We start from the raw sequence: 8,951 nt of genomic DNA on the forward strand, positions 1-8,951 counted from the left end.
TCTGCCCATACTGCCAAGAAAAATTACACACCACTCTTAGATAACAAGGGTGGGATCCTGTTAAGAAGAAAGATACCCAGGGACACCTAGTTGGCTCAGTCAATTAAGTGTCTACCTTCAGCGCAGGTCACAATCCCAGGGTCGTGAGCACTGGGCTCCTTGCTCAGCGGGAAGCCTACTTCTCCCTTCGCCTGCCGCTCCCCCTGCTTGTGCTCTTTTTCTCTCTGACAAATAAATAAATAAATAAAATCTTGTAAAAAAAAAAAAAGAAGAAGAAGAAGAAGTCTTCCTGTCTGTGCCAGGGCAGCGCGTGGTGCACGCTAATCGACTGTGATGCCCCGGCTGCGCCCTCAGGATGACCGAGTGGGAGACAGCTGCACCTGCAGTGGCGGAGACCCCTGACATCAAGCTCTTTGGGAAATGGAGCACCGATGACGTTCAGATCAATGACATTTCCTTGCAGGATTACATTGCAGTGAAGGAGAAGTATGCCAAGTACCTGCCTCACAGTGCAGGGCGATATGCGGCCAAGAGCTTCCGTAAGGCACAGTGCCCCATTGTCGAGCGTCTCACCAACTCGATGATGATGCATGGCCGTTAACAATGGCAAGAAACTCATGACCGTGCGCATCGTCAAGCATGCCTTCGAGATCATCCATCTGCTCACTGGTGAGGACCCCCTGCAGGTCCTGGTGAATGCAATTATTAACAGCGGTCCCCGGGAGGACTCAACCTGCATTGGGCGAGCCGGAACACTGAGGCGTCAGGCTGTCGACGTGTCCCCCCTGCGCCGTGTGAATCGGGCCATCTGGTTGCTGTGCACAGATGCCCGTGAGGCCGCCTTCCGGAACAACAAGACCATTGCCGAGTGCCTAGCAGATGAGCTCATCAATGCAGCCAAGGGCTCTTCCAATTCCTATGCTATCAAGAAGAAGGACGAGCTGGAACATGTGGCCAAGTCCAACCGTTGATCACCTGGCTGTGGCTTCAATAAACCTGTCTGCCTTCCGGGCAGCCTCACCAAAAACAAAAAACAAAAAACAAAAAAAAAGAAGAAGAAGAGGAAGTAAGATACCCAAATAGAAGCATGTAGTACAAATGAATCTCTAGGTAATTCTGGTAAGCAATTATACTTAAAAAGGCTGCCTTGAGCAAAACTGGACTGTTAAACAGCCACCTACTTGCTTTTTAGAAATCATGTACCGGGGGAAATTTTCATGAAATTTTCATGAAATTTTCATGAAATTTTCAAATAAACAAAAGAGTCAAACTTAACAAGCAGATTCTTTTCCTTTGTTTAGGTTCAACCTGGGTTTACATTTCTGCATTGTTCTGTAATACTTTAATTTACTTGGTGTTGTTTTCATTTTATAGTTCAAAGGGTAACACATATTTGAAACACACAATATGTAAAACAAAGATAAAAATGGTCTTAGAGGGATTTTTTAATGCTTATTATAACATAAAAGAAGGCATGAATAAATGAAAGCACCAAACATGTTCCTGGATGGGAAGACAATATTGTTAAGAAGTCAATTCTCCTGGGGCTCCTGGGTGGCTCAGTTGGTTAAGCGTCTGCCTTCCGCTCAGGTCATGATCCCAGGGCCCTGAGATCGAGTCCCACATCGGGCTCCCTGCTCAGCGGGGAGCCTGCTTCTCCCTCTCCCTCAGCCTGCTGCTCCCTCTGCTTGTGCTCTCTCTCTCTATCTCTGTCTCTCTCTCTCAAATAAATAAGTAAAACCTTTTTAAAAAAAAAAAGAAGTCAATTCTCACTAAATTAATGTACAAATTTAGTGTAATTTCCGTTGAAATTTTGACAGGATTTATTTTTGTCAAAAGAATTCTATAGTTTCTATCATTCAGGATTAAGTTGAGTTCTGAATAACAGAAAGTCCAAAATAACAGTGGGAAAAACAAAATTAAAAAAATAAAAACTTATTTCTCTCTCAAGTAAGCATAGTCCAGAAGTGAATGGCGTAGGGCTGGAATAGCTCCTCTTGTCTCTGAGAACGTGTCTCCTCTCATCTTCCAGCCCTGCCACTCCCAGACATGGCTTCCACTGCTGAGCCATGCTGTCTGCTCAAGCGCCAACAATGATGTCTGCATGGGGAAAAGGGAAAGGGAGGGGACAAGGACATGCTCCTTTCCTTAAGGAACTCCTCCCAGAGGCTGAACACACCACTTGCACTTATAATCCATTGGCCGGATATCGATCACATAGCCACACTCCGCTTCCAGGGAGATCTGGAAATGTAGTCACTATACTGGGCCGCTGCACTCACCTAAACACTGAGAGATTCAACTGCATAAAAGAAGGTGAGAATGGGTTTTGAAGGACCACTAGCCATGTTTAACACATCATTTGCCTTCTAGACATTAAAGAGCTACAACTATTCAAGTATATTCATACCTACTGTAGAATAAAGCAACAGAGAAGTGGATCAGAATATAAAGCACAAGAGTAGGTAAGAATCTAGTACATGACAAAAAGGGACGGCTGAAATTATAATCTTGGATTGGAGAAAGACTTTAAAGTACATCAGTATCAGAAACAATGAAATACTGCTAGATTTGACTGTATAAAAGCTAATGCAAGATTTCAGTATGCAAAAAAGGGCCATAAAATAAAACAAAACAAAACAGAGAGGGGGAAAAAAAAAACAACATACGAGCTGGAAAAAAAAGGGTAACTACTTCTAATATTTAAAGAGCCCTTTAAAATTAGTGATGCCAGACCTCCACTTCCAGCTAGGATGAAGTAACAAAAAATAGGTTTATTCACCTACATGAAACAACTAAAGACCTGACAGATCTATGACACAACAGTTTTCCATTGTACATTTGTGCATCACGTAACAAAGGACAGTGATCCTTGGGGGACAAGAAACATACAAGGGAAGCCTGAAGTTTGCCTCAGATCACTCCCTTGGTAGAGTTTCCAGACCGCAGCAGGATCAGGGGAAAACCAAGGGGAGCCCAGCAGGTTCCTGGGTGAAGGAGACAGTGATAAGGGACAGGGAAGACCAAGGAACCTAGAGTTCACAAGGCAGAGGACCTGAGAATAGAGAGGTACACAAAGAAGTCTGGAGATATGTAGAAGATCCCCTCAAGGATTTGACAGAGTACTGACCGGTGGACGGCTTTGAGGAAACTACCTGAGTCTGAGGAACGAACCACCCAAAAGAATTCAAGGGAATAGTATTCAGAGCCCACAGAAGCAGTTATGTCCATTCTTTCCAACTACACTGAGAAACCCTATAATTCATGCAGCAAATGAGCCCTACAACAAATGATGCCCTGATCCCTCCTAACAAATCCCAAAAGCAAGACCGCAAGGTTCAAACTGTTTCCAATTAACTGCATTTCAAAACAAAGCTCAAGAATGTTCATAAGAGTATTAAAGTATTCAGCACCCAGTGAGTTAGAATACAAAATGTCTAGCATCTATAAAAATTACCAGGCAGACAAAGCAGCAGAGAAATATAACCCATGGTGAAGAAAAAAAAAATCAATCAAAACTGACCCAAAACTGATACAGATGAATGAATTAACAGACAAATACACTAAAACAGTTATTGTAACCATACTCCATATGTTCAAATAGCCGGAGGAAAGACAGAATATGTGAAGTGGAGACATGGAAGATAATTTTAGAAAGTCAAAATTTGACAAGGGAAGACTAAAAGGTCTGAGATGGAAAATAGACTAGATGGGATTAATAGCATATTATACATTTTTCCTTCCCTTCCCCTATGTTCATCTGTTTTGTTTCTTAAATTCCACATATGAGTGAGATCATATGATAATTGTCTTTCTCTGACTGACTTAGCATAATACCCTCTAGCTCCATCCACATCATTGCAAATGGCAAGATTTCATTCTTTTTGATGGCTGAGTAATATTCCATTGTGTGGGCGTGTGTGTGTGTGTGTGTGTGTGTACCACAGGACACAAACCATAAGAGACTCTTAACTCTAGGACACAAACTGAGGGTTGCTGGAGAGGAGGTGGGTGGAGGAGGGGGTAGCTGGGGGATGGGCATGAAGGAGGGCACTTGATGGAATGAGCACTGGGTGTTGTATGCAACTGATGAATCACTAAATTCTACCTCAGAAACTAATAATACACTATATGTTAATTAAATTGAATTTATATAAAATAAAAATAAATAAATTACTGACACTTTAAAATAAGACTTGATATCCATTAGTAAGTTCTCCAACTTTCTTCTTCTTCAAAAAATAGCAGATTAGACATTGTAGAAGAAAATACTAATAACCATCAAGGCACTATCCAAAATGAAAACAATAAACCCACCAATCTGAAGCTCAATGAACCTCCTACACAAGAAGGAATACTGCACCAAGACACATCATGATAAAATTACTTAAAGCCGGGGATAAAGAGAAAATCTTAAAAGCAGACCTGACCCAAAGGAGTCTGGCTTGCAGCCTGCCGGGCTCAAAGTGTGATTCTGCTGTGCCCCACATGTGATAGGAACCAGAGAGCATGAATGACATTAGCCAAGCTTCCGGCTAATGTCCTTCAAACAAACTACGTGCTCAGAGCAGAGCATCTTATGCAGTGCACTCGAGTAAGCATTGATGGATACATGCTCAGTAAATACCAAGTCTTTGATGTGGGCCGATCTTGAATTTCCATTTTGTCATAATGTTAGATCCAGGGTTGTACTTCGATAAACGAATGCTTTGATCAGTTTTTGGATAATATTTTTTCATTCGCAGTTTGTGAAAAGCCATTCAGACTTTCCAGTGGCAAGAATAGTCAACACAGACCTGATAGAGTGTAACGCGCTTCCTTGTCCCTTTGTTGTAAGCCCCCTCAAAGCACAAAAGAATTTTCCTCTTTTCTCCTTTAAGAAGGAGGGATATTGGGTTTGGCAATATCTAGAGTGGGAGGGTTTTCTTTTCTTGTGGTGATGCCAAAAGAAATAGATGGCAAATGCCCTCAAAGACTCAGGTATTGCAATTAAAAACCCTTTCCATGCCCAAGGCAGCAGCTGGATTGACTTTGGCCTGGCCTTGGCCTCCGGACTTGGTTCAGGGATCCAGGATAGAAGCCACACCCTCTGTCTGCAAGCAACCCCACGCGGCCCAGAAGAGGCAACACTGCCAACTCTCTCCTATTAGAGGGCGACAGGGTCCTCCTACTGGCTGCCACAGCTCCCATTCCTCAACCTCCCAGCAAGGTGAAGGAAAGGAAAGAGCCACAGAGGAGCTTCCCCAGGAGTAAAAGCCACACCTCCTCCCCTTCACATGAGTTGGAAAGGAAGCTGCTTTCTTCCCTGATTAACTGCAGAGTCCAAAAACAACCTGTAGACACTTTCATGAGTACTTTCCCTTGGCCTCAGTCTCTCACAGGCCACACTGATTTCTGGTTGAGAACAGAGCCCCAAGTCAAAACCCTAGTTGCTTTATCTTGATTTTTCATTCATTTATTCTTTCAACAAATATGTATTGAGCACTTAGTATGAGACAAAAACTCTACTGGGAATTCAATGTGTGCAAAATCAGATACGCTCTCTCCCCTCAGGGGGCTTATAATCCAATGCAAGAGAAACACATGAATTGGAGCGCCTGGGTGGCTCAGTCAGTTAAGCATCTGCCTTCAGCTCAGGTCATGATCCTGGTATCCTGGGATCAAGCTCCGCATCGGGCTCCCTGCTTGGTGGGGAGCCTGCTTCTCCCTCTGCCCCTCACTCTGCTCGTGCTCTCTCTCTCTCTCTCAAATAAATAAATAAAATCCTTTAAAAAAGAGAGACAAATACATGAATCAAACTATTGCACAAAATGATGCAAAATGGCAATCATGATGGGCCCAGGTGAAATGTGCAGGTGGTGTGAGAGGGGTTGAACAAGTGTGAGAGGGAAAAGGACCGATATCGGTGGTAGGCACTTATGGCACGTGACTTACTTTATAATACGTGTTTATTATATTTATGTGGAAATAGGGGCACATGTGGTTCATCTGAAACCTTGCGATTTTTGGTTGTGTGTTAACGGGACAGTATAACAAGAGATTTGTAGTCAGGAGACCTGAGCTTGTGTTCTAGCTCTGCCATTTGTCAGATACGTACTCACAGATAAGCTTTGTGCTCCTCTTCCTTTGTGTGCAAAATACAAATAATGGTACTACCTGTTCTTCTTAAATTACAGATTTGTTGAAGAAATAAAAATGTAAACCCGTCTATAAACTCTGTATGGTTGTAGAAAGATTCTTTTTTATGAACAAACGTATTTTTAATAATATAGGATCGAATGGAACATACCACTTTGCAATTTATGTTTCACTTAATATAGGGTGAACATAATACGTATCTAAAACTCTATCAGTAATATATTTTGGTCAGTCCTTTACACTTTTGTGTCTTGTTGAAAGGTTTATTTTTATATTCATCAGTGATGCTTATATCCACTGGCTTTGTCATTATCTAAGTACACGAAGGACAACATGTTGAGGGGATAAATTAGGGGTTTTTCCCTCCAGAATGAAGGATATCAGTACCAACCCAGTCTCCTTTAAAATGAATTTGCTTTTCCTTTATTTGACCCATAAAATCTGCATCCTTGGGGAAGGCCTGACTTAACCACGTAGAAAGAAACCAAAGGAGGGGGGAAATTGAGCCAAGGAGATTTTGAGACTTGGTGTCTGAGAAAGGCAGCATGGGGACCCACCCCCACACCCACCCAGGGCCCTGGGGATCAGCCTAAGGCTCTGGGAGAGGAGGTGCAGGAGCGGAGAGAACATGAACCCCAAGCAGGCCCTAGATGGGAAATAAAATAGGTCAAACCAAGAGCTCAGCTCACTCACAAATCAAAGGAAACTTCTCAGCAGGGATGTCATCAGGAACAACCTGGATGCCAGCCAAAGGAAAAACAGAGAGGATTATAGACTTCCAATAAAATAAATCCACACAAGTAAGCAGATCTATTTTCCCTAATGAGAACAAGGGGGTAGCAGTGCTGCCTGGGCTCATTCAGGAACATCTCACTCATTCTAGCACACTTTACAGGGCAAGGGGGTCTCATCACATACGCCTTGCAGCACCAAGCATAACTACACACATTTGTTGTGTGAATGTAATCAAATCGAACAACTCAGGTGGACAAAAAGAAATCACAATTGCCTGAGCATATACCACGCACGATGAACTTGGCAAGGGGTGTATAAGGTGTGACTATAAAGCAAAGTGGCCAGCCTTCCTTGTGCAGTCAGTGGGAGCAGACCAGTTTCCTTACAGTTCCATTTCATGCTTAATCCACACCAAGCCCAGTTTTGTTGCAAGAGTTGGGGGACTCATTTGACGGCAAGTTGCCAAAGAACATCAAGAACCCTCCTCAGCCACCTTGGGCTTAAAGATCAGCCTTATTTCCCTTTTCAGGCTAAAGAGCATCCTGTTTGACAAATGAGGAAACTGGGCCATGCAGTCCACATGATGGAACTAGGATTCAAACTCAAGTGTGTTACATCCCAGGGTTATACTGACCACCAGGGAGCCTCCAGCATGGAGCAGAGGACCGAGGAAGGAGGACCACTGAGTCATGTCCTTTGACCTGAGAACACCACCCACATAGATCTGAGCACTCTGGCCATCAGAAAGTGAAACCCAGGGACCTTGGCTCTGACATAGTGATGAAGCTGAGGAACATGCCCATGCATGTTCTGGGTTCCTGGGAGGGTCTTCTAATGACCCACCTCTCATGACCCACTGCTTCCATCCAAAAGTTCCTCCTTCCTGAATATCTCTTTCTTAAATATCTGCAGGTTAGGAATGGCTATAGCTCTTCTCCAGAAGGTATTCTAACATCTGGGAACCAGGAGTATGTGATCTTCTGGTTGCTCAGACTAATGGGTCGCATGCCACTCCTTGGAACCAGGAGTTGGCCAACAACACCCAAACCAACTAGAAGCTGTTGCCAGAAGAGCGGATGTTATGGAACAGAGGAAGAGGAAATGGATGTTGGAAGGATGAAAGCAACAAGTATCTACTACACCAACTGGTGAGTGAGATGCATACAGTCTCACTCCTCAGCCTGTGGGAAGGTAGCACAGGCCCCAAAATAGAAATAAAATGAACAGGAACAACAAACGTCCTCACTGGCTTCTGGTGGAAGATAATGCTAGGCTTCCTTTCTTTTTTGGCTACCTTCAACCCTGAAGGTATTTTTTTATATTTACATTTTTTTATATTTATATTTTTTTTTCTCAAATACTTGTGCAGATTCTAGATGGAGGGCTTGGAGTAGAACATGTTTAAAAGTGGCTCATTCCATCTGGGCGTAGTGGACATTTGCCATTTTGGACCAGCTTCTGTTTTCTCTTGCTCCCTACCTCCACCCCATGACCAGGGGCTATTGGCTGGGTGTATAATCTCTGCTCAGCCATTAATACATTCCTGCTGGGGCACCAGAGCATTGAGAGAGGTGACTCTGTGCTGTTGTTCGTGGGTCACCGTATCCAGTTCACAGAGCAGCAGTAGCTTTGGGCACTACTGTCCTCAGATTCAAGCAAACGGAACTCTCTCCCCTAGGCCTCAGTTTAGGGGACCCCATGCTGGCCCTCTTCTTGCTGTGCCTCACAAGGAACCTACAAGTCCAACAGGACAAACCTACTCAGAGCCTAAACTCCATTCCTGATTCTAGACTGCACTCTAAACACACAGGTCCCCGGAATTCTCTGCCTAAATGACTCCAAGGTTATTTCCAGAACCTGTGTGCTCCTCTTCCCTGTATCCATCCCCCTGAAAGGAGACCACTCACACTTCTAGACCCCGAGAGTGGTCAAGAGAGGACTTTTGCAGCAGATGTGCATGGTGCTTGTATATTCAGGCTGAAGTAGGGAAACAAGGAAGGATGGGCTATGGTGGGGGCACAGGAGTCAAGGGCTGGATTTCAACCCATGGAATTCTAAGGAGTCAGAATTTTAAGTTT

The 8,951-nt window shown here is 43.7% G+C and overlaps 1 pseudogene; it reads left to right on the forward strand.

Moving 5' to 3' along the window:
- Positions 1 to 298: 298 nt before the first annotated feature.
- On the forward strand, positions 299 to 1,027 carry LOC114206835 (small ribosomal subunit protein uS7 pseudogene; annotated as a pseudogene).
- The last annotated feature ends 7,924 nt before the right edge of the window (positions 1,028 to 8,951 follow it).

Source organism: Eumetopias jubatus, unplaced genomic scaffold, assembly GCF_037043125.1.
Source record: "Eumetopias jubatus isolate StellerSeaLion01/CBP00866 unplaced genomic scaffold, mEumJub1_p1.0 scaffold_2, whole genome shotgun sequence".
Lineage (NCBI taxonomy): Eukaryota > Metazoa > Chordata > Mammalia > Carnivora > Otariidae > Eumetopias > Eumetopias jubatus.